The 25,987-nt window shown below is 36.5% G+C and overlaps 1 protein-coding gene across 1 annotated transcript in view; it reads left to right on the top strand.

The window, feature by feature from the left end:
- The first annotated feature begins 4,890 nt into the window (after window positions 1-4,890).
- The window catches only part of cmklr1.L (chemerin chemokine-like receptor 1 L homeolog), a 34,154-nt gene continuing 13,057 nt past the window's right edge, over window positions 4,891-25,987 (top strand). The window contains exons 1-2 of the mRNA XM_018226783.2: window positions 4,891-5,295; window positions 10,601-10,679. The gene's annotated coding sequence lies outside the window, so the exon portion shown is untranslated. The remainder of the gene's footprint in view (window positions 5,296-10,600; window positions 10,680-25,987) is intronic.

Here is a 25,987-nt window from a genome sequence, read left to right as displayed (position 1 = left end):
ATAACGTTCCAATGCATAATTTATCATCAGCTCTGCACAAACAGGACTAGGGACTGTCTGCAGTGCAATAAACTCAGTGGAAATAATCAAAGAAATTAATGATTTATGTTTAAAAGCTTTTTAGAAAGTAATTATTTTTTTTCTATGAAGGCACAATGCTCACCCGAAGGAAACTGGAACTGATCTGAATCTTATCTTCACCTAGACATACAAGAGATGCATCTATGGCTAAGCTAACTGCAAATGAAAAAGCTAAATGATATCAAGATTTTAAATCATGTAGTGCCTACAGTATACAGAGACTTTTCAACTTAACTCATACTAAACTGGAGGATACAATAAATACAACATGAGAAAAATGTACCCCTTTATCTAAGACTAAGTTACAGTATATGGCTGGTTACTATTGGTTATTACTGAAGCAAAATTATCATCTTAGTATTGAATAGATTATACAATACTATGTTATAAGGTCTAGGGTTGCTTAACCACTCCCATGAGTGAAAATGCTTTAAATTCTTACAATGATAGGCTTACGTTGAAGATTTGTAGTGGTTGTTCATGTATAAAGAGGTTCTTCTTAATCATTAGATAAATTGTTGGGTCTCCGGTTCATTTTTTTCTTCTGCGCACAGTAGATGTGACCATATTATGCACAGGTTTATATGTACCTCTTGTACCTCTTTCGGGGTAAAGGTTTTAAATTGCATAATGAGAATTTAACTTCTGTTACAGTAGTAGCATAATTTTCTCAGAGCAATCTTGAACCGTATACCCTATATTTTTAGTCCTGAAGACTCATTGGTCCTTCTCTGCAGTTATCCCCTCTAGTAAGAGTGCAAGCAGGACTTGGGCCATTAAGTCTCTCATTCCCTTATTTGAATTACCTGAGGACTGGCTGGAATTGTAATTTTTGTTTTCCAGTCTAATGCCAGTTCCTTTTTTTCAACCTAACTATATACATTAACTACAAGGAGGCAGGATTTTTCTCTCCTCATTAGATAGAGTGCAGCCTTATATGAGACAATGAGACACACCAAGCACACACATCTATCAATTCCCGTGCATTCATTATTAAATGCAGTAGCTTTAAGTACAAAAAATGTTTTGGGTTGCAGCCAGCTAAACATAAAACCCAAAAAAAACCCATCAGCATACATAAATACATATACATGCATATACATATATTTTCCTAGGCTGCTGGATCTGAGCTTGTTGTTCAAACCTACATCATGAGATTTTGAGGCTTATGGAGACTTTACAGGCTATCAGGTTATAAATTGCTATTATGATTATCTCTTGTTTTTTTTGCCAATTATAATACTATAGTAGATTGACGGGTAGTTATCAAAACTATTTTGTCCAAGTGGTTTTAAAATAATGGATATTTCATGACTTTAACTTAAGGATGCACCGAATCCACTATTTTGGATTCGGCCGAACCCCAGAATCCTTTGCTATAGATTCGGCGAATACCGAACCGAATTCCGAACCCTAACTTGCATATGCAAATTAGGGGTGGGAAGGGGAAAAAAGTCACGCAATTTCCATCGGATTCGGTTCGGCTGGGCAGAAGGATTTGGCGAATCTGAATCCTGCTGAAAAATGCAGAATCCCGAACCGAATCCTGAATTCGGTGCATCCCTACTTTAACTGCAAACTGGGTTTGTAAACCTTAACAACAACCTTTTGTTGAATGTTACACAAATATTTGCTTTTATAAATAGGGGCGCACCGAATCCAGGATTCAGTTCTGGATTCAATCAGGATTTGGCCTTTTTCAGCAAGATTCCGATTCGGCCGAATCTTTGCGCCTGGCCAAACTGAGTGTTAATTTGCAGATGTAAATTAGGGGCAGGAAGGTAAATCACATTACTTTTAGTCACAAAACAAGGAATTAAAAATGTTTTTCTACTTTTTTCCTTCCTGACCCTAATTTGCATATGCAAATTACGATTTGGTGCGGTATTCATAAAGGATTTGGCTGAATCCCAAATATTGGATTCAGCACATGCCTATTTGTAAATAAATCCTAAGTTTAGTTTCTGCTATGTTAGAACTTAGCTTTTACCTTGTCCTTACATAGTCATGTCCTTCTAATCTTGTCAAGACTCCCTGAAACCAACAAAACTTTGGGGCTTAAGGGGTAAAATAGCGATGAATGTAATTCCCACAATAGCAAGTGATACAGGTTTCTCACCCCATCTTTCCTTGGCACACGCATCATATTTCTTAATATACACAAAACTGTTGCCTTGAAAGAACAGAACAATTTATTTTTTCATAGTAGCAGCGTAGGACTCATTTCTGAAGCAGGCAATCGTTTATCATGGTTACTTCTTAGAAGCTTCGCATTTCATTACACACTGTGAAGCAATTCTGAGTTGTCTTTGTGGTAAATGTATCACACAATCAAGCTCATCTCAGAATGAAGCAAAACATTTCAAACTAGAAAGAGCTAGTGAGTGAAAAAAATCTATTGGATCCCCTTTATTTGAAAAAAAAATACAAGGGAGTTTGTTGCAACAATTTTACCAGCACCCAGGCATTTTTTTCATGTTTTTTGAGTGCACCAGAACAGGACTTTGTTTATATATTTATATATATTATATATCTATATATATATCTATATATATATATATATATAATAGCGCTGGTGTCGGCACTCCCAAAAACATCAAAAGTCAAAAAGGCAAAAGTGCTGGTAAAAGCAGGTTTATTAAAATAAACCTGCTTTTACCAGCACTTTTGCCTTTTTGACTTTTGATGTTTTTGGGAGTGCCGACACCAGCGCTATTGTATAATTATTTCTTGCTCTGGCACCCAGACTTCGCTACACTTTTGGTTGTGCGCTCCACACGCAGCTTCTATATATATATATATATATATATATATATATATATATATATATATATATATATATATATATATAATGGATAATAATGTAAATATATATGATTTGAATGAAAAAACTTTGAATTTTGACGTTTTCTTTTGGGGTACTTCGACCATCGAATAGGCTACTACGACCTTCGACTACGACTTCGATTCGAACTAAAAATCGTTTGACTATTCAACCATTCGATAGTCGAAGTACTGTCTTTTCAAAAAAAAAACTATGACTACATACTTCGGCAGTTTAAACCTACCGAGGTACAATGTTAGCCTATGGGACTTTCCCCATCAGTTTTCTAAGGTTTTTTTGATTGAAGGAAAATCCTTCGATCGATCGATTAAAATCCTTCGATTCGAAGGATTTCATCATTCAATCGAACGATTTTTTCCTTTGATCGTAGGATTTGCAGTAAATCCTTCAAATTCGATATTCGAATTCGTAGGATTTTACTTTGAGGGTTTATTAACCATTAGTAAATGTGCCCCTTAATATTTGAGTGACAGTCCTGAAATATTTCTGATTGGAGGCAATTGCTTATTTTCATGGTATTCTGACATACAGGAAGTTGGCAGTCTAATCTGAGTGTCACGCAGTAAGTTGGAAGTCAATGCTAAGTAATAGAGTCAATGCTTTCTGTGAACCAAAATGTACTGAATGTATATTTCACAAGTAATACTTATAATGTGATGATTCACAAAAGGCAATGTTTTTTAAAACCTTAATCGCCCATCACTACTTATTATCAATATCGGGCAACACTCTATTGCATGCTGATAGTTGCCATCCATATCATGCTAAAGCTAAATCATATTCCCAGTTTCTCCGTGTTAAGAGGAACTGTACAAATTACAACAATCAACATGCTAATGATTTAAAGAATAGATTATTAAAAAGATCTTACCCTTAAGATATTGTCCAGCAAGCTTATGAAAGGGCTATACATACTCAGAATAATCTTGTAACTTCAAAAAATCCAAAAAAAGGAAGAAATATGGACAACAACATAATAAAAACAAAGATAACAATTTATTTTATTTTTCTACAGTAAGGAGTTTCAACAGGTGAAATCTATTATGTATAAATACTTACCAATTCTATATGGAGATCATAAACTGAAAGTTATTTTAGAAAATACAGAAATAAAATGTGTTTCACGCAAGGCCCCAACTTTGGCAAACGTCCTGTCACCGATTCTCTGTCGCGGAACAGAAAACATACAATGGGTAATACTTGGTTGAATGTGAAGGGAAAAAAGATGCACATGTTGTAATGTTACAGATAACAACAAACAATTCACATCTTATAGTACAGGTGAAATATATGACATTAAGGGACATTTTAATTGCAATAGCAGATCTGTAATTTATCTATTGCGATATACAAACTGTCAGGTTCAATACCTCGGCCGTACTACCCGACGATTAAAAGATCGCATAAGGGAGCAAATATATTCTATTGAAAATATATACAAAGATGCTCCAGTGGGAAATCTTTTTTCACAATGCTGTAATACTAATACGAAATATCTAAGTGTGCAGGTAATAGAAAAGGTTTTTTCTCCAATTAGGCAGGGTAACCTGCTAACTGTCATTAACCGTCGCAAAGCTTTGTGGATTTTTAAATTGGGAACTAGGAGCCCTATAGGTTTAAATAAGCAATGGGATATCAATTGCTTTGTTTGATACAATAGTTAACAACATTCAGTTACCCTTTAACCATTTGTTGCCTGCCTTCTTCTTTAACTTCACTGGGGATTGCTCGAGTACAGATATTTTTGAGACCAAGCTGTTTTTGATTGGATTTAAATGTCACGTGATTTTATCGTTTGTGTATTTAAATGATCTTTGAATAAGACTCTATGAAGCCTATGATTAAGGACTACTGTAGTCCGAAACGCGTCAGGCAATGATGCGGTCTTTGATCATAATAATTTGATAGCCAAACAATAAGGGATACATTTTTACTGCATGTGCGGTTTACGTTTTTCAACATATGTATTATCTTGGCCTTAGTCATTTTCATTAAAATTCTTTAGGTGGGTAAATATTCCCTCTTTTAGGGTCTCCTCTATCTTGCTCCACTTCTGCTTCAGACTGATCTTTCCACCTCCAGCCATGTGATAATAGGAGAAGTCTATGAAGCCTGAATCCTTCATAAGGACATTTCTGACTTTTCCAGCCGAGTGGCAGTCTTTAAAAGAGCATGAAAACAGAAGTGAAATTGACAGAATGCAAACATCCAACATCAAGAGAGCCACATCCTTTCTCACTACACTCGCATGTATCTGTCACAGAGGGTTTGTAATCTTGGCTCGACTCACAGTACTGTATAACTCAGTTTGCCTACTGATTTTGGAAGAACTTCACCAGAGAGGTCATCAAAATAATCCTCCATACAAGGTAATAGTATTTAAGCTTGTGTTGGCATTTGATATCCGTTCACAACTGCCTCATTTATAACTGAATATATATGATTTTCATTGACTATTTACACTTCACTTTAACTGCATTGTTTTGTTAAGTCACCAGGCAGAAAGTTACATTTTGATAGATATATTACCTGTTCTGTATATTTTTAGGGATTCAAGTTTAATAACAAAAATTGTTTCAGTGCTTGGGTAAATTGACAGTAATGAAGGATGACCTCAGATTACATATTCCTGGAGTTAAATGAATGGATTCTCAATGAGAGATATTTGCTATGCACAGTAAGCATGGAGACTTACACAAGTCCTTTATATGATCCTTGTGTATCTTATAAGGATACATGAGCTGATGAAGCAAACCCTACAGAATATATATGCAATTATCAAAGCATTTTTTCAGGGTATCTGATCTGGAACTTGCAGCACAATGAGCCCCAATTTCTTGAAGTTAATGTAATTAAAGGGGTGGTTCACCTTACAATAGCTAATACTAAGCAACTTTTCAATTGGCCTTAATTTTTCTTTTTTAGTTTTTGAATTACTTGCCTTCTTCTTCTGACTCTTTCAAATGGGGGTTACTGAACCTATCTAAAAATTGAATGCTCTGTACAAATAGTGATGGGTGAATTTATTCGCCAGGCGCGAATTTGCGTCAAATTCCCGCAATTCACCAGCGGCGATTAAATTCGCGAAACCGCTGTGAAAATTCGCCGGCATAAAAAAAATGGACGGTGAAGCGAAATGGCCCAAATTCGCCCATCACTAGCTACACATGTATTGTTATTGCTACATTTTATTACTCATCTTTCTATTCAGGCCCTCTCTTATTAAAAAGCTAAATAACTCAAAAACCACAAATAATAAAACATGAAAACCAATTGCAAATTGTCTCATTCTATGCATCATACAAAAAGTTAATTTAAAGGTGAACTACCCCCTCTCCACAAAAAGGTTATTCCATTTTGCAGAACATGCATTCTGATGCATAGCGCACAATAATAGCTGTAGGTATTTTTCCTGAATCAAGTCCATGTACCACACACCAAAATGTACCAAAATCACTGATCCATTTAAGCTCACCAAGACAAGTAAAAGTGCAGAAACAATCTTGTTTTATTATGCAAAAACTTTTACGAACAACCAGTTAACATTGAATTCTACAAAGACATGTTCTGCACCCCCCTCTTTAACTGACACATTTAATATTTTGGTAGTAATGTCAGTATAACGTTAAAAAGCTGGACAAATCAAAAGTGTTTCAATGGATACTTTGCCTCCTAAATCTCACTTTACATACATATATCAAGAATTCCTTCTTGACTCCAATATGGCATTTGGACCAGTCCCCTTGGTCAGCTTGATGCAAAGAGCTAATTTCAGTAACCCTGTATTTCACCCTCACTAAAAAGCCATACAACCACTTCCAAGAGAGAATTCAGTTCACAGCTCTCATGGTAAAAAACCTTGTTCACATCTTCTGATGAAATGACTGTTCTTAATTAACTAATTTCAGTGGATGCCCTAGTGTCTACTGGAAGTAAAACACCTCCTTGTGAACAGAGCATGAACATGAACAGAGTTTATTGTATGGTTCCCTTATTTATTTTTACATACAGTAGTTGTCATATCCCCCTTAAGCTCATTTTCCCCAGTGTAAACAAAACACCAACTTGGCCAGTCTTTATTCATAACAGAGACTTTCCATCCTCTACATCAGCTTAACTACTATTTAGATTTTTTTTCTATTTCAGTAATTGTTCTGTGATTCTTGTAGCACTGCATATGTGTGATGAAGACTTACCAGTGCTTTGTAAAGTGGAAGGATTATGCACATTTATACCCCCTTTTAATTCAGCAACCGACCTTGCAGGCCCTTCAGCCTGGTAACACTTAGAAGTACACAGAAATCAAACAGTTAATTCCATTTGCTTCCACCTTATACTCAGTTCTCCCAAACTCAGCAAACTGCATCACAACTTTTATTTTTAAAATCTGCTTAACTTGGAACAGCTGGATCACATGTAACACTCGCTAAACAGCTTGCATACTTTTTGTCTAGCACCTAACTTAAGCTAAAATATACTTCGTCTCAGTGGAGAAAAGTAGCCCCTCAAAAATCTTCAAATAACAACAAATAATAAAGTGAGGTTAGCAAGAACACTTTTAGCAACTAAGAAGTTCCCGAGCATTCTGGATAATAGATCATATACCTGTTGTACTACTAATAATAGTAGGGGACAACAGCCCATTACCCAACAAATAATAATGTGACGTTAGCAAGAAAACTTTCGGCAACCAGGAAGCAATTTCAAGAAAAACAATTGGGGCAATTGAGCATTACAATTTATAATGGCAGCGACTCCTTAAAATTTAGCAAATGGCAGCTGATTAAAAGACTTGAGAAGAACGGACATGTACAGTACTACACTGCAATACCCAAAGAGCAGAGAGTGATAAATTAACACAGCTTTCAATTGCAACTGCATTTACATATTGTGTCCAAGTTGAATGGAGGTAGTCACCTCTCTATTTTTAAATTCCATGATAAAGAATCAAATACTAGACACATTGTTGTAAAATGGTCTGCAGCCTTTCTCTCCAGGACACTATATTTAACATTGTAATCCTAAATTCTGCTTTCAGTATTGGTCAATATAATAAATTATTAATACATATTGAGAAAGGTTTGCATAGCTGCTTTAATTGATTTTTTATAGTTCTTGATTTATTATGCTGATGGCAAATAAAAGCCAATTAAGCAGTTCTTTTTAATTAAATCAAACAATTTTTACTGCCAGCTGCTATTGTGAAAACAGCCTGCGTCTTGACTGTTCTTATCTAGTAAAAAAAACATGTTATACCATCAATATGCCTTAGCCCTCATGAAAAATGTGCATCAGGTTGGATGGGGACCAACTCAGCAAAGCTTGAGGGCTAATGATAATGTCACCTTCTTCATGCAAGTCTAGATCTTGACTGTTTTCCTCTGAAGAGACTTAACCTGTATACTTAAAAAAAATGAAGACTCTATAAATTCATACCTTGTACACTGAGTTCTGTTGATGTCGGTTAAAGTGTGTCTGGAATTAGATTTAATAATGTTCACTACATCTTCAGCCTCTGACTCTGCAACTGCTGCTGAAGCTGTTGTGGAAGAATGCTAAAATGTACATTTTGGTAACAGAAGGCAGAACCTTGTTATATAGTACGTCAAAATTGTTACTGGCCTTTTAATGATGTTACATGTTTTGGCTTTGTAGCCTTTGTGCTTGAGTTGAGCAGTTTTTTGAAGACCAGGCAATAACTTGCATGTTTATAGAGAAAATGCCATTATAACCCACTAAACTGTACATAATAATTATCGTTCACAAATAAGTGTATATTATTTCATTCTTACAGTCATTAAGACGATCAGATGGTGAGTTAATCAACATGTTTCCTGGTATAGAAACAAAACACACATGCTTCTGATTCGTTGATACTGTGGCTGATACCAAGGTGACATTTTCAATGTTCAACTGGTAAATACTGTTGACTAGGCTGATTAAAGGGGATATAAAGACAAAAAAATAAAATCCAATTTTTACTTTCTTTACTGAAAAATAAATCTATCTCCGATATACTTCAATTAAAAAATGTGTACCATTTTTATAAGAAAACTGATTGTATGCAGTGAAATTCCCCATTCATTTTACTTGCTGACTGCTGAGGATTGGAAACTTCAGATGGTCCCTAACTGCTCTGCAGGGAAACTGATCATACTTTCAAACGACATGGGGGGAGCTCCCATCTTACTTCCCAGAACTTGAGCAGCTTTGTTTGTTTCCCTGTAGAGCAGCCGGTGACTCTGTAGAGATTTGTGCCTGCAGACCCAGTGCAGTCTGTATATTCTGTTTATTAATCAGTCTTGCTGTATAGACTTCTGTGGCAGAAATTATTTATTTTATATTACTTTTGAAAATGTATGATGATCCCTAAGCTTAACTTCCCAACAGAAGCCCAGAGCACACTGAGCATGTGCATAGTCTTGGTCTTGCAAAGATGTTTAACAAAGTTACAAGATGATGACCCCCTGCAGCCAACTTTGGCAGCATAAGTCATTTGTTTTATTAGGCTTCTGGTGCAGTAAGTTCATGTTTATATTTAGTATACAAAATACAGCATTTCTAGCATTATTCTATTTTAGACTTTAGCTTCCCTTTAAACACAACTTGGGGACATGTTTATGATAGTTCCCCTTTAAGGCGGACTGCTACATTAATATGACAATAAAAGGGATTTCACTAACTTTATTAATAGTTTTCTATTACATCAGACACACAAGGATATAACACAATTAAAATTGAGGAAGAAAAAAAAGTAACATTGTTTGTGACTATGCATTGCCTTCTATAACAAGTCCACTCAGGGAATTGTTTTCCAATTTATCATGGGTGGATATCGCCTTTATTTTAATTCATTCACCACTTGACCATTCATTCAACATACAATCACTTAACTGTCTCTGATTTGTTGCCTTAACCATACTCTTCACCATCAATTGTTATTAATTCTTTATAATTATAAAGTGCTTGTGCTTATAACTAGTGATGGGCGAATCTTTCCCGTTTTGCTTCGCCGGAAAATTTGCAAAATTCCAGCCAAATTTGCGAAACGGCGAAAAATTCATGAAAAAATGCGAAATCGGAAAGTTCACTAAAAAATCGTGAAATTCTAACAGTTTCACCAAAAAATTGTGAGATTTGAATGTTTTTACAAAAAAATAGAACAATTCAAACGGTTTCACTAAAAAATGAGCAAAGTGAACATTTTCATGAAAAAATCGAGCAATTCGAAAGTTTTCACGAAAAAATCATGAAAATTGGAAATTGACACCGGCGAAATGCGGGATTTCGCCGCAAATTCGTGCCCATCTCTACTTATAACTTAACTGATTTACTGGTATCACTTCATGTTTTTAATTTCTCCTATGCCAACTGATTACAACAAAGTTAAATCATCAAGTGCCTAAACTTCTCAAATCATTAGATTGGTTTTGTTACTACTAATAAATTATATAGTGCCAGTGCTTAATTAATCCCTTAAACCCCACATTTCATATGTGATCTTAATAAGGTGTGTCAATTGATCGTTAAAAAGTGACTTTTGTTCCAAAATATCTTGAAGTTATGAACTCCTTAAACGGAGTCCGCCCACTTACTCATAGTTTGAGAGGAGGAAAACAGAATATAAATTGTTGGTGGAGTTGCTCCCAAAATCTAACTGTTATTTTTTCTAAGTCTCTAGGAGCACCGCAAAGTGGGAGAAGTCAGAATCTGAAGGGCTGCGGTCTCGTTATTTAAGCTTTCCTATCTTGAGGTAAGAGGCTATTTAACCCTGATAAACCGCAAACCCTCCAGTTCTTGGAGAGAAAATAGATTCAAGATACAGGTGAAAGTAAAGTAGCTGTTAAAAGTTTTTGCAATCTCGGATCACCGAAGGGATTTGAAAAGTTTAAAAGCATAAGAGTCTCGTCTCGCCTGACCCGCGTTTCGCCACAGCTTTCTCAAAAGGCAAGTGGATAGAAGGCAATACATAGTCACAAACAAGGTTACTTTTTTCTCTTCCTCTTAATGCTCTTAATCCTTTTTCTCAGTAGAAATAAAACTTGATCCATAGAAGATATAATTCATCGTTACTGGAAGCAAAACCAGCCTATCGGGTTTATTTAAGGGGTTATTTATCAAAGGTTGTATTTTAGAGTTTTATATACCTCTAAAGAACTTAAATGAACTCACAACTTGAATGGTTTCTAATTTAAAAAAAAGCTCAGATGGAAAAAAGTTTTAATCGAGTTTTTGACTTGAATTGCTCTAATTGAGTTAAGTTTTCAAGCAAACCCCTCCTCCTTACCTCAACAGGTTTTAGATGGTGTATTTTAGGATTTGAGCAATTTTAATTTTAGGTTTTTTTTTTAACCCGAAAATGTGAAAACTCAAATTTTCATGTTTACATGATTTCCTAGCATACTGAAGGTATGAATATCCAAATTATGGATATTATGTTATCCAAAAAAATCCAGGTCCTGAGTATTGGATAACAGGCCCCATACCTATATCTTAGATTGGATCAAGTACAAGCTACTGTTTTATTTTTACAGAGAAATTTAAAAAATGTTAATTTTTTTTTTTAAATGGAGTCTATGAGAGATGGCCTTACTGTAATTTGGAGCTTTCTGTATAAGGTATCCCATACATATATTTTAGTAAACTGTCTTTGCTACGAAGGGAAAACATTTAGAAAGATACTGGATTATATGTTTTATCAAGTGAATGAATCAAGCATGCATATACAGATGCTTAGGAGAAAGAAGTATGCATTGATACAAACATACAGAGTGAACATATTTAAAAAACAAATGGCATAAACTGCCCTCCTGCAGTCAAGTCATTGAAAAAATATAGAAGAATGTATCTCTGAGGATTTTTAAAATAACTGCTTTTCTAAGTTAAAAAGGTGTGACACAGCAATTTAAGTATTATTCTAAATTTTAAACAGTGTATAGGGCACATGTATCAGTTCCCAAATACAAGAGATACTTTACAACTAGATTTAAACTTGGCAATCTCTCCCTCAGATACTGGGCTATATAAAAAGTGCATATACCTGCTCAGTGCTCTATTTAGCTATGCAGATTAGGGAATGGTTGCAGAACATAGCCTCTGTAAAGAATGAGTATTAATTTATTATTATTATTAATAACTGATAGTGATATGTTTCAGGAGCATGACAATCCTATTTAAAACTCACCAGTACAAATCACCCCCTCTACCACTATCCAGGGCTGGGGGTGGGTGAGCACATTGTTTACATTTGGAGTCTTATCAAGACTACGTGGGCAATTAATGACATACAGTATAGTACTGTAGAAAAAAGATAGATACAAGCTGGATACATATCAAGACTTACTAGCACTACTAACAACTGATAGAATTTAGTGGAGACACACAGAGACACCATCCAATGAAAGCTTCCTCCTATTGATGCATGGGTGATGCAGGAAGAAAAATTGCCTCTTTTTTTAAACTTTAAAGATTCTTTGAGGTCTGCTATGGTGCTGAGAGATTGGCATATTGCTAATGTGGTGCCACTATTCAAATAGTGATCTCATCCTGAAAACGATAGGCCTGTTAGCTTAACATAATGGTAGGAAAGCTTTTGGAGAGCGTAATTAGTGACACTTAAGTACATTGCAAATCACAATGTGAGCTTCTGCCAGCATAGTTTTAATATGCAATATATCTTACCAGACTAAGAAACCTAGACATTTGGATGGCAGTGGCTACTGATTAAATTAGGGAATATTAGCCGGGAACACAATATTTGTACTTGGATAGAGAACTGTCTGAAGAGTAGTGGTAAGTGGAACATGTTGCAGTTGAGTACTGCATGGGTTTGTCCTTAGCCTTTTGTTTTTTAACTTGCTAAATGATGACCTGGGAGTGGGCATTCAAAGTACTGTTTCTATTTTTACCCATGATATTGAATCCACACAGGATTATACCACTTTGCAGAGAGATTTGACTAAATTGAAGAACTGGACAGCAAACTGGAAAAGATGTTCATAAATGCAAGGTTATGCATATTGGTATCAATTATACAGTATAAATGGCAGTTATATACATAAATGGTATCCTCCTACAAGCTCCCTACCCAAAACATCTATTTCATTCAGTTCCCTTCTGTATGTACCTGGCATAAAACTGCAGAGTTGCACAGTGGAGTTCAGAAGTGTTATCTTCCCCATCTTTTGAACCTCTTCTGTCAGTTTGCCAACACAAATCTTGCAGGACGATGCCCAGTTTATCTACATTTGGAATCAGCTTTGACTGTGCATGCTCCAGGAAGATCCAAGGCTATGTAAGACTGTTATCATTTAACTCCTTAAGAAGGATTTGGGTATTTTGTGGATAATTAGCTTTGAAACTCTAGGCAGTGTCACTCACTCAGTTGCTACTAATTAAAAAAGGAATTTACTTGCGGTAAGAACACTTACTTACTAAACCTCAAAATTTTTTCTTGATATCATGTTTATGAAACTATTTATAACATCTGTAAGCAGGGCCACCATCAGGGGGGCACAAGGGGTACAAGTGTACCGGACCCAGGCCTGAAGGGAGCCCCGGCTGTGCTGCACTATTCGGAATAGCCGGGCCCCCCTAGATAGTGCCAAAGCCATACCACCTCTCCTGAATTCCCGAAAAGCTGAGGTCCCAAAGCCGCAAAAAGACCCGAGCTGAAGTTGAAGTCTTAAGTGCCAAAAAGACCAGAAGTCAGGAAAGAAGCCAAAATTGAAATCCTGAAGAGGCAAAAAGACTGAAGTCACGAAAGGAGCTGAAGTTGAAGTCCTGAAGCGACGAAAAGACCCAAAGACACGAAAGGAGCCAAAGTTGCATTCCTGAAGCCATGAGTTCAATTCTACTGAACACTAATGTGTATTTTTTTTTAAACCCCTGGCCACCAATGTATTATTTTAATACTCTATAGGCCCCTGCCACCAATGTTTTTTTAAAAAAATTATTCTCTGGGGCCCCAATTTTTTTTAACTTGTAAGGGGGGCACTGGCACCAATGTTTTTTTTTTAACTTATAGGGGGGCCCTGGCACCAATGTTTTCTTTTAAACTTATAGGAGGGTCCTGGTCACCAATTATTTTTATAACTTGTAGGGGGACCATAACCACCAATTCAAAACTTCAATGGGGGCCCTGGCACCACAGTTTTTTTAACTTATTAGGGGGCCCTGACCATCCAAATCTTTTTATAACTTGTGTGTGTGGGGGGGGTTACCATTTTTAGCGCTGATGTCTGTGTGGTCTTTTAACTGTGATGTGGAGTGGGCGGGATCTGGGGTGGGGCTTGTTGTATGGGACCCTGTGATTTCTAATGGCTGCCCTGCCTATAAGTGTTACCATTATTTTCACATTTTTATGTTTGGCTTTTTGCCTTTTATGGCTATATGAATATGGCTAAAAAATTTCATATTTTATATACTGAGTTTATTGCACCAGTGTAAAGTTTCAGCTTCTCAATAGCAGCAATGATCCAGAAGATAATGAAGTGAACTGCTTCTTCCCCTGACATCACAACCCTCTGTTTCTCCACCCCCAGCCCAGCTTCCCCCTACCTTAAAGGAGAGCTTAACCATCAAAATGAATATGGCTAAAAATGCCATATTTTATATACTTTATTTTTAAGTTTATTGCACCAGCTTGAAGTTTCAGCTTCTCAATAGCAGCAATGATCTGGAACATCAAACTCGTCACAGGGGGTCACCATCTTGGAAAGTGTCTGTGACACTCACATGCTCAGTGAACTCTGAGCAGCTGTTGAGAAGCTAAGCTTAAGGGTCATCACAAATTATCAAGCAGAAAACGAGGTTTGTCTGTAATATACAGTAAGACTATGCTACAAAGCTGATTATTTAATTCTGATGCTAGTTGCACAGTTTCTATGCTGCCATGTAGAAATTATCTGTATTGAGTATAAATCAGCCTTATATTGTGGCATTTATATTCTATGCGCACTGTATATTTTGAGTGGGTCCCTCAACTCAATAAGCAAAAGCAGCACAGAGTATGTGCCGTGAATCAGCAGAAAAGAAGATGGGGAGCTACTGTGGCACAGATCTTCTCTGCTAAAACGCTATGGTTGCCTTCATAATGTACAGCATTTGTAGCCTACTTCTTTGGTTAAGCTTTAGTTCTCCTTTAACTTATTCCTTCTCACACAATCACAGCTACATCTGATTCTGCCAGTCTTTAAACAGAAACCAGTGTAATGTGGCTGCTGTCATTCACATTTTTCAGTAGCAGTATGCACAAAATGTCTCTGTCTTAAATATTGATAATGGGTTGAGTGCAGAGGACTCTTGTATTTGTCTATATGTATTTTGTGGTCACAGTCTCATTGCACCCCCGCCTAATGGTTTTAAAAATTAGTGGTGAGCACAACTTTCCCTTGTTTGTTATAGTTATACAGGAGCAGTGACCAGCTCCATGTTGTAGCTCCCACCCTTCCCAGCTATAGTCAGGTGATCCCACTGGTGTCTAATAAAAGGGCAGCCAAGTTTGGGAGTTTTACTTTGAAAGTAGCAAGTAAGTTGCAGGTAAAACTTAGTCCCTTTGTAAAATGTATAATGAAGCAATAGAATTCTTAATGAATCAGATACAATTGAGCATAGCACTGGCCAGATATGGGATGACTTTGACGTAGTTGGCCAGCTTAAATATATTGCAATACATGGACAAACAATCCCTGTTTTGTTTAAAGGGTAAGGCATTTTTCAGTAGCAGTATGCACAAAATGTCTCTGTCTTAAATATATTGATAATGGGTTGAGTGCAGAGGACCTCTTGTTTTTGTCATACAGCCCCTGCGGTTATAGCTCCAGGGCTTTCCTATCAGCAGCAGTCAGAGCAAGTAAAATGAAGGAGGAACTTCATGGCATACGATATTTTGGAGTTTCTTTTTTATTAAAGAAAGTAAAATGGGATTTTATCATTTTGCCTTTACATTCCCTTTAATAAATTCTGAAATTTGTAATATATTCTATGAAAGATGTTTAAACTGATCTATATCTTTAAAAACATAACATGTTTCTAGATCTTTTCTTTTATAATATATTAATTAAACTTTTTTTTATTGAGATAAATTCAGATTTTAGTAAATAACCCTCTTAATGTCCAGGAAATATGCTTGTTTTTTTCTCAGAAACTGAAAACCACAACAGCCCATGGTTTTTCTCTGCAGCAAACCACACTTTTAGTGGTTAGTTGTTCTTTTTCAACCACACATTGTGCTGTATGACTCATTAGATGCATAATATATTAAAAGTGCCTGCCAACTGGGTATTTACTGCCATATCTCTATAAATTTGTCTGTACTCGTTATTTTAAGTATTAAAAGGGAAATTCTAGAAATACTCTGTGGCAAATCCGGTGGCTATAACTATCTCAAATGTATTTAAAAACTATTAAAAATAATAGTTTGGAAAATAGTTTTGCTATTTTACTGCCTTTTTGAGGACTTTCTTAAATGTCAATGTGATAACTGGTAGAGCTCTGTTACTTGTTCTACTTGTTGTTCTACTTCATTACATGTTGCAATCCTAACTTACGTTCAATTTTAACATAGATTTAAATGATTACATTCTGTGGCAGTGAGGTTTTGCTTACTGGTCTCAGAAACTGGTATTGATATTCTTGAGTTGTAGTTCACAACTAGAAGAGCAGGGCATACCTTTTTCCAACAGAGCTGAAAGAAGCATATCGATATATAATACAGGGATAATATAATAAAATCAGCAATGAGAGAGATCATTTGGAGATGTGCCACTCTAGCTGAGGCACTCGAGCTGTTTTCTGAATTGCTACTCACACAGTGCTCAGTAGTCATCAATATTTGCAGTCATTGTCTTGTTCCTAAACAAATTCATACTTCAGCTTCCTGACAATTGTTTTTTTCCCCACCGAAAAATTAAAAATCTCAGCAGGTTTTAAGTATTGAGCTCTGTATTTATTTTTGAAAAACCCACTTGGGGTAAAAAAAATTGACCATAAGTATTCGAATGAGCAAACCAACATGAGAGTTTAGTAGCTCTGTGTTTTCACTTGCTGAATCCTTGAGCTTGAAGGCTTAAGTGTTCTTAAATGGGACTCATAGGGGCAGATTTACCTAGGGTCAATATCGAGGGTTAATTAACCCTCGATATTCGACTGCCGAATGTAAATCCTTCGACTTTGGAAGTCGAAGGATTTACCGCAATTAGTTCGATCGAACGAAAAATTGTTCGATCGAACGATTAAATCCTTCGAATCGAATGATTTTTCTATGACCAAAAAATTGCTAGGAAGCCTATGGGGACCTTCCCCGTAGGCTAACATTGCACCTCAGTAGGTTTTAGGTGGCAAAGTAGGGGGTGGAAGTTTTTTTTAAAGAGACAGTACTTCGATTATCGAATGGTCGAATATTCAAATGATTTTTAGTTCGAATCGTTCGATTCGAAGTCGTAGTCAAAGGTCGAAGTAGCCAATTCGATGGTCGTGGTAGCCAAAAAAATCATTCGAAATTCGAAGTTTTTTTTCTTCTATTCCTTCACTTGAGCTAAGTAAATTGGCCCCATAGTGTCTGTTATATTTTCCAAAGTACAGAACATATTCTGTATTGTATATTCTCTATTGGTCATGGAATTCTTCCAATTTGAATTGATTGAAAAGGACCTACATGTATTTTTGAAAAAAGTAACAGATAATTAATTGTATATTTTTAAATAGTTGTTATTTCACCCCTTAAGCTCTTCTTCTCCCAAGTAAACAATAACAGCTTATCCAGACTTTCCTCATACCCGAGGCCTTCCATTTCCGTTATCAACTTAGTTGCTCTTCTTTGGAGGAATTTTTATGAGTTATATCCTTCTTGTGCACTTGAGGATTTAACTACATAGCATATTAAGATGATAAGATGTTTGTCCTTCTGCTGCTTGTCACAAGGACCTCCAAGTCCATTAAGAATATGCCCGATGGTCCTATTATGATTATACGTTGCTTGTACATTTTAAATCCCAAATGTATAACCTTACATTTATCAACAATGAACGTCATCTGCCACTGGAATGAATTGGCTGCATAGTTTTGTATCACTGGGAAATGATGAGCTAACACTACTAATACCCAGAGTAGTGCCGGGCCAAGTGGGCCGGGGGCCCTAGGCAACCCAGCCAACTATGTTGCCCCCCACCGTTGGCGCATGCGCAGAAGAGTGCAAGTGCCGAGGACACATCAGTGTGCATGCATGGAAGATCACAAGCAGTGAAGAAGCACGAGTGCACATAAGCGTAAGAGCACATCATTTTATTCCAAAGGAACTGCTGCCACAGCTCTGAAAACAACGGTCCGAACTTCTTTTGCAACCTAGGCACGTGCCTATTCTTCCTACCCCTAGTTCCAGCCCTGACAGAGAAACCTTAGTTTAGATAGCAGCCATGTATGCGGCACTGTATGAAAAGCTTTGCCAAGTAGATCACATCTACTGTAACCCCACTATCCAACTTCTTACCAAGCTCATCATAAAAAGCAATTCAATTTGTCTGTCGTGATTTGTCCTTCATAAAGCCATGCTGATTTCTACGTATAATGCCATTCCCCAGAACATAAAATTGAGTGTGATCTTTAAATAATATTCCAAGCAATTTCCCCACCAGCACAGATGCCTAATGTCAAGTTGAGCTCTTGATCCAATTTTAAGTATTGGAATCAGCTTTTCTCCTATTCTATTGATATCTATTGATATCATAGCAGAAGAAAGGGAGTCTGAGGAAATCAGAAAACGTGGCCTGGCTAATAATTAACTAAGCTCTCTCTGAATGTCTACAAGCCCTGGGTCCTAGTAAAGGTATGCTGAGCCAGGAATAAGTAAGTCCTGTAACCCTGAATCCTCTTGTAAATATTGAGGAAAACAACTGATTAAGTATTTAAGTTTTAATAACTAGAGACATATCACAATTGTCAGGAGTGCCTGATGGTTCTCCTCTCTGTATTATTCTGTAAACTCACATTGATCAGAACTTCAGACTTTTATTCAGAGAGCTTGTGGTACCAGCAGTTGAGCCTCATGGTTGAATTTTAGTTCCTGAACATACAAAGTCTAACAGTAAGAACCACAGGTAAAGTTGTTGTAACGTGTCAGCCAGTAAAAATGTTACAGGGCAACCCATTTGAAAAAAAACCAACAAAGTGGTATAAAGGTGATACCTTTATTGGCTAACTAATATAATCATAGCAAGCTTTCAGAACATTTTAGTTCCTTTTTCAAGCTGATTACAATGAAGCTGTAGAACCACAGAAACACTTAGGGGCATTTCTTTTAAAAAAAATCAACTGGTGAAAGTGAAAGTTCACTCTTTGATAAATATGCCTTTTAAAAATCCATTAGAAATGAATGGAGAGTGGCGGGATTTCACACTAGTGGACTGTGGGGATCTCTAACTTCACTCTTTGATAAATATACCCCTTAATATCAACTTAAGCCCTCTAGTGGCTGGAGCGAAAACACATCACTCTCTCCTCTTCAGCACTTTGTCCAAGATGGTGGAGCCCATGGCCATCAAGAGGGATGAGGCATTGTCACATTGACATCATTTTGTAAGTGTATGATGTCATCATGCCACATTTGGTGCTAAATTCTAATTAAACAGATGCCAAGGACCTGGGTTCAATTCTCAAATATAAATACGTATTTCTAGGTGTAGTTCCTGGGTTCGTCTAAATTACTTCTTTGGCTTGATCTTCTAGTTCTTGACTTTCCTGCTTTGATTCTGACTACACTGATCACTGTCTGCCTTAACTTGTGCCTAAATTATGACCATGAATTTCTTGAACCTTTGGATACCGCATATTGGACTATTTCTGTCTGCAACAGCTTCCTCCTTGGTCCTAATTTCCACCTCCGGCAGGCCGATGGGCTCTTACAACAATTTCATCTGGATTCCCCAGTTAAATAATTAATACTTCTGGAGAAATTGGGGGGGTTGAAAATGGAAGGTCACAAACAATTTGGCAACAAAAAACAAATTGAACAAGTAATAAGGAATCAATGGATGTTGTTTCTGAATACTGATTCAGATTCCAGTGAAATGGGCACCAGTGCACACAGAATTTTAAAAGGTGTTTTTAAAAACAGAAAGGCATCTACATGCACAGAAAATGCAAGGGCTTTTTCTCCACTTTGTAGATCTATACAGACACAAAATGATTTGGGCTCACAACCACAGGGCTAATTCACAAGCAAAATAAAAATGCAAAATTGCAAAGTGCAATTTTAAGCACAAGTCGCCATGTTTTTACACACAACGTATTGTTTTCTCCATAATTCCAGCATCATTGTAGCCTAAAGAGTGCAAGGAGCCTAATACAGTTGCACATGCAATTTCACATAAATTAGACACAATTCTACTAAAAATCTTTAGTGTTCAAACGTCACTTCCAGCGCTCACAGTCAAATGTACATCTCCCCCGATATTGTTGGAGCAAGTGATCATCACTGATGAGACTGATCACTGGTGACACAAGAGCTCAGTTACAGAAAAAGAAACACAGTGCAGAGACCAAATAAATGTCTCCACTCTTTAAGCTGTTTGAATGGAAAAGAGTTGCGTTGGCCAGATTCAATTCAGTGAGAAAAAGGTTTATCAAGTGAAACAAGACAAGATTCAATTAGAGATACAATTCAATTCAGAAAAAACTTCTCACAGTTTATCACATGACAACTCTACTGAAGAGTAAGGGAAAAAACTGGAACTGAATTTGGAGAAAAGTTTTTTCTCCTTGAATTGGATTTCATCCATGAGTTTTAATATGATAAACCATGAGATAATATTTTCTCACTAAATTGAATCCAGCCCTTTATGTAGCACCTAACCAGGAGAATCCAAAAATCATCTTATCATCTCATCACCAATCAACCCTCAGATATGGTTTCTAAAGTGGTGTTTATAGACAGCTAAAGTCAAATATATTTCAACGTCTACATGTAAATACATTGCAAAGAATTCTATAGGAAATTGCCAGCTTCTCCATTTCAAACTTTCAATTAAAATATTGGCCATCAGTTCACAAGAGAACCAACCATAACCACACAGCAGATTTTTCACTGGGTCAGGATGACTTTTTATTCATTACTGAGTATGTACAAGTTCACCACTGACCTCCAGGGGGCCAATGTGTTCAGCAAAGGGTTGACAGCGAAGCCACCGAGTAGACAAGATATAATGAACAAATGTAGCTTAGATACATTTCTATAAGATACTACAGATTTGTTAAAAAGATGGGGTTGGAGTACAGATAAATGTCCCCATTCTTCTAGAATGACTATATTTCATCTTCATATTTATGACCAACTTCCTTTATACCCTATCGGAGCAATATTACTTCTAATTATTTTTTTTAACTTATTTGGATACCTTGTACAGAAGAGATTGTAAATAGCTATAGAGAAGGTAAGGGCTCCTCTATGTTTAGTTATATGTTTATATAACCACTTCCAACTGGTGGTTATATATAATTTTGGAATTCTGCTGAATACATTGAAGCCCTGCAACAAAGTGCTTGGTTACATTTGTTACAGACAGCAATAAGCAACATTTTTGCCCAGGTTGGATTTGCTGCAAAATTTTTAGTTTTGTGACTTTTTGTAAAAAACAGGACACCCATTGACCCCAATTTTGTGCTAATAAAAAAAACTTAAAAAATTGCATTAACTGAATCAGCCATCACAACATCACCCGGCAGTGCATTCCACAACCTCAATGTCCTCACTGTGAAGAACCACCTACACTGCTTCAAATGAAAAAAAGTTGCTGCAAAAAAAGTTGCTGCAAAAGAAGCCCATTGACTTCAACGTCTTTTCTGAATTTTTGCTGTTTCGCAAATTCTCCTGCATTTTGTAAAAATTTTTTAGCGAAGCAAAATGAGGTAATTTCTCTCATTACAAGTTATACTGTATATATTTATGTGGCACCTGATCAAATACCCCACTCAAGGCTGTATTTTGGTCCGTTGCAGCCCCTAGGCCTAGGCATTAGACCTAATCGCACCTTCGCACATGTGCAGTGTCACTCCCTTCATCACCAGGTACAACCCCCACGCGCACACACCTCTTACATGAATTTTGAGGGAAAGTATCTGGGGGCAGGAGAAGAGGTTTTTGCTTTAAAAAAAAAAAAAAAGTTTTATTTACCATAAAGGCATCCAAGAGCCACTCCCTTAAAGCTGCCACCCTAGGCACAGGCCCATGAGTGCCTATAATGTAAATATGCCCCTGAACCCACTATATACCGGTGTTTCTTAACAGTCCATGCTGATCATGTTATGCTATGTATTTGTGTTTGATGTTTGGTCATGCTAAGATTCCATTCATATGCCGCTGTCAACCAGATGGTGCTGCTACAGGGTTGCTCCCAGGGTAGCCCAGAACACAGGCTGATATAATCTTACAGGTTCTATGTTTCATTTGTTGTCTTCAGACTTTGTTGTTCCAAGTTGTAAGGAATACTCTTGGTACTATCTAAAAACTGACCACAGATTTTTTTTTCTTAATTATTTGCAGCAAAAAACAATGTATTTTTATGAGGATCCAGTTTCCATAGCAATGTTCTGTTATCCTCACAGCTCACCTTATACAGACTTCTACAAAACTGAGTGCTTTATTTATGTACACTGCAATGGAACCTAATATGAGTTTGATAATTAGCCCTTTGATTTCAGTATCTAATTAATGATGCTGTTAATCACTTCCTGCTGAATAACCCTTTTGCCTGGATGCTCGATTTTTTTTACTGAATCTAACATATCTACATGCACTCCAAAATGAATGATTTTTTCAGATGGCACAGGGCACAAATACTGTATATTCTCCAGATTTACAAACTCATCTCCCCCCTCCCCTGCTGGTGCCGCCCCCTCCGCTTCCCCTTGTCCAGTGCTGTCCCTTCCCCCTCCCAGATGCTGTCCCCTTCCTCTTCCCCCTTTCTGTGCGTGTGTCCAAGTGTGCATGTCTTAATACTCGGGAACAGCACTGAGCACTGAGCCCTAAGCCTGATCCTTTGTGGCCTTGCCACAAATCCGGGTCTGAAAATATCGAAGTATTTTCTGAAAACTGCTTTGACCAAATCTGCACAGGTTTTTTCCCCTTATTTATCAATACATTTTTCCGAAAATTTCCTGTGCCGGGAAAAAACTCCAAAAAAAAAATTGTGAAAAAAACGTATCCTATCAGATTATTGCACGAAACCCAGTGCAGATCAGGAGATCGTTAGGACTTCTCCCATTGACTTCTACATGAACTCGGCATGTCTGAGTTGGAGTACTTTTTTATTCAGACTTTTAACACCCTCTGGGTTTAATACATTCCGAAAAAATTACAAATACGGATAAGTAAAAAAAAACTCAATTTATTTTGAATTTTTTGACATTCGGACTTAATAACTAACCCCCTAAATGTTGAGGGTTATATTGGCTCTAATGTTTTGTATATATTTTATTTGACTACACTGGTCAGTCATCTTGGCAATGTCCTTCACTGGTTGGACATATTGATGCATCATAGTACAGTTATGAGACCTGCTTTCCAGAAACCTGGGGGCAAATTTACTAAGCGGCGAAGCGCCTAAAGCTAGCGTGAATTCGCTAGCATTGGGCATTTTCGTTACTTCGCCAATTCACTAACGGACGCTGGCGTAACTTCGCTAGTGTTACTTCGCACCCATACGCCTGGCGAAGTTGCGCAACGGACGTAACTACGCAAATTCACTAACACGCGCATTGTTCTGAACGCTACCTTTTACGCCAGACTTCCTTCGCCACCTCAGAACAGGCGAAGCGCAATAGAGTAGATAGGGATTGCTTCAAAAAAAGTTAACATTTTTTCTAAGTCCCAAAAAACGCTGGCGTTTTTTTCTTTACTATGGGTGATAGGCTGAAAAAGATCGAAAACATTTTTGGGGCTCCCCTCCTTCCCCCCTACATTTCCTAACTCATGGCAACTTAACTATACAGTGGGCACATGTGTAGAGCAAAATAAAAATTTTATTTGATGTTTTGAAGGTTTCCCAGGCTTGTGTAGTGCTGCTACGAATACTTACATTGAAATTTGAATTTGGCGCCGTATGCAAATTAACCATCGCTAGCGTAACTTTGCTTTGCTTGGCGAATCAACGCTAGCGCAACTTTGCAACCTTACCCTACCACTGAGTGCAACTTCAGATTTTAGTGAATTTGCGTAGCTACGAATCTTAGTGAATGTTCCACCTGGGGTTTTCTGGATAAAGAGTATTTCTGTAATTCGAATATCCATACCTTAAGTCAACTAAAATATTATATAAACATTATATTTTTTTACCTCCAATATTGATTAATTATTGGGTCAATTATTGGGATCAAGTACAAGGTACTATTTTATAATTACATTGAGAAATAATAATTTTTAAAAATCTGAATTAATTTATTAAAATAAAGCCTATGGGAAATGACCCTCCTGTAATTCAGAGCTTTCTGGATAACTGGTTTCAAGATAATGGATCCCATTTGTGTTTGATTCTTTCCAGGGCATAACAATCTGTATATGGAGTATATATTGCACCCCCTCCAGGTTCATTCTTGCTCCTTCTTTACATTTCCTTGTATTTATTACACTTATCAAATAAACAAACTAATTCTGTAGAGTCATAAATCAAATCCTATTTTTTCTCTGTTAATTCTAAATCCTGGATTCAGTGCATTAGCAAAATAAAAGCATGATAAAAATTTGTACCCACAGAATAGAGTTTAATAACATTTTATAGGAGATTAAATTGGTAAGAAAGAATCTTTATGGGTAAACAGTTAAAGATCAAGTACCAGCATCAGCTCTAGTGTGTAATATAGTGTATCTATCTTTTCTGGGAGGTCAAGCAAAATATTAGAACACAGCTGAAGGTTATATTTCTCATCAATCATTATCAGTGAGTCTATTCATCAGTGTCATTGGAAAAGTATCTTAATAATTCTTGCCATATGAACAGCAGAAAAAAATGCATCTGTTTCCAAGTATCTGGGTCTGTAATGATACACACACATTTCATTCATTTTGTATTCATTTTGTATTGGTTTAGATGAGGGCTCCTGACAAAATTCATTCATTTATCCTTCATTTCTCAAATATTGTTTAAAATTCGAAAGTTGAAAATCACACCAAAAAAAAAAAGTCTTCTATTGTTTGCAATGATTGATTCAATAACATAAGCAACACTTTTGTCATAGCCATTATTACTATTAGCAAAATAAAATATCACTGCCACAAGGCAGAACAGTGGGGTAGCATTTAGTGGGCTATTTACTAAACTCCGATTGCAAAAATCACATGAAAAACTCTTGATTTTTTTTTTTTAAATAAAATAGGACTTTTAAAAAATTATTAATTTATTAAACCCCGAGTCTGAATCTGAAAATCCGCATCTCAGACCTGTTGAGGTTGCATATAAGTCAATGGGAGAAGCCCCAATGATTTTTTGGTGTGCGCTGGGTTTCGTGCAATACCCCCAAGTTTTCGGAGTTTTCAGTCAAAATCTTAGTTTTCGGGTGAAAAATCCAAGAAAATCGTGAAAAGCAAATTTTCAGGGAAAATGTAATAATAAATAAGCGCAAAAAAACTCAAGCAGATTTGATCTGAATTTGTAGCAGAAAATATTGAGATAAATTCGGGCTTTGATGAATAACCCCCTTAGGGGCAGATTTATCAAGGGTCGAAGTGAATTCGAGGGAAAAATTTGAAATTCGAAGTAATTTTTTGGATACTTCGACCATTGAATAGGATACTACGACTTTGAATTCGATTCGAAGTAAAATAGTTTGAATATTCGACCATTCGATAATCGAAGTACTGTCTCTTTATAAAAACTTCAATACTTCGCCAAATTAAACCTGCCGAAGTGCTATGTTAGCCTATGGGGACCTTCTACAGCATTTTTTAAATTTTTTGAAGTCGAAGTAAAATTGTTTGATTGTACGATAAAATAGTTTGAATCGTTCGATTTAATCGAACGATTTTACTTCGACCGCAGAATTTTTAGATGAAAAAAGTTTGAATTCGATATTCAA

The sequence above is a fragment of the Xenopus laevis genome, chromosome 1L (assembly GCF_017654675.1).
Source record: "Xenopus laevis strain J_2021 chromosome 1L, Xenopus_laevis_v10.1, whole genome shotgun sequence".
NCBI lineage: Eukaryota > Metazoa > Chordata > Amphibia > Anura > Pipidae > Xenopus > Xenopus laevis.
The sequence above is the reverse complement of the archived record's forward strand: the minus strand, read 5'-3'. Positions and strand labels throughout refer to the sequence as shown.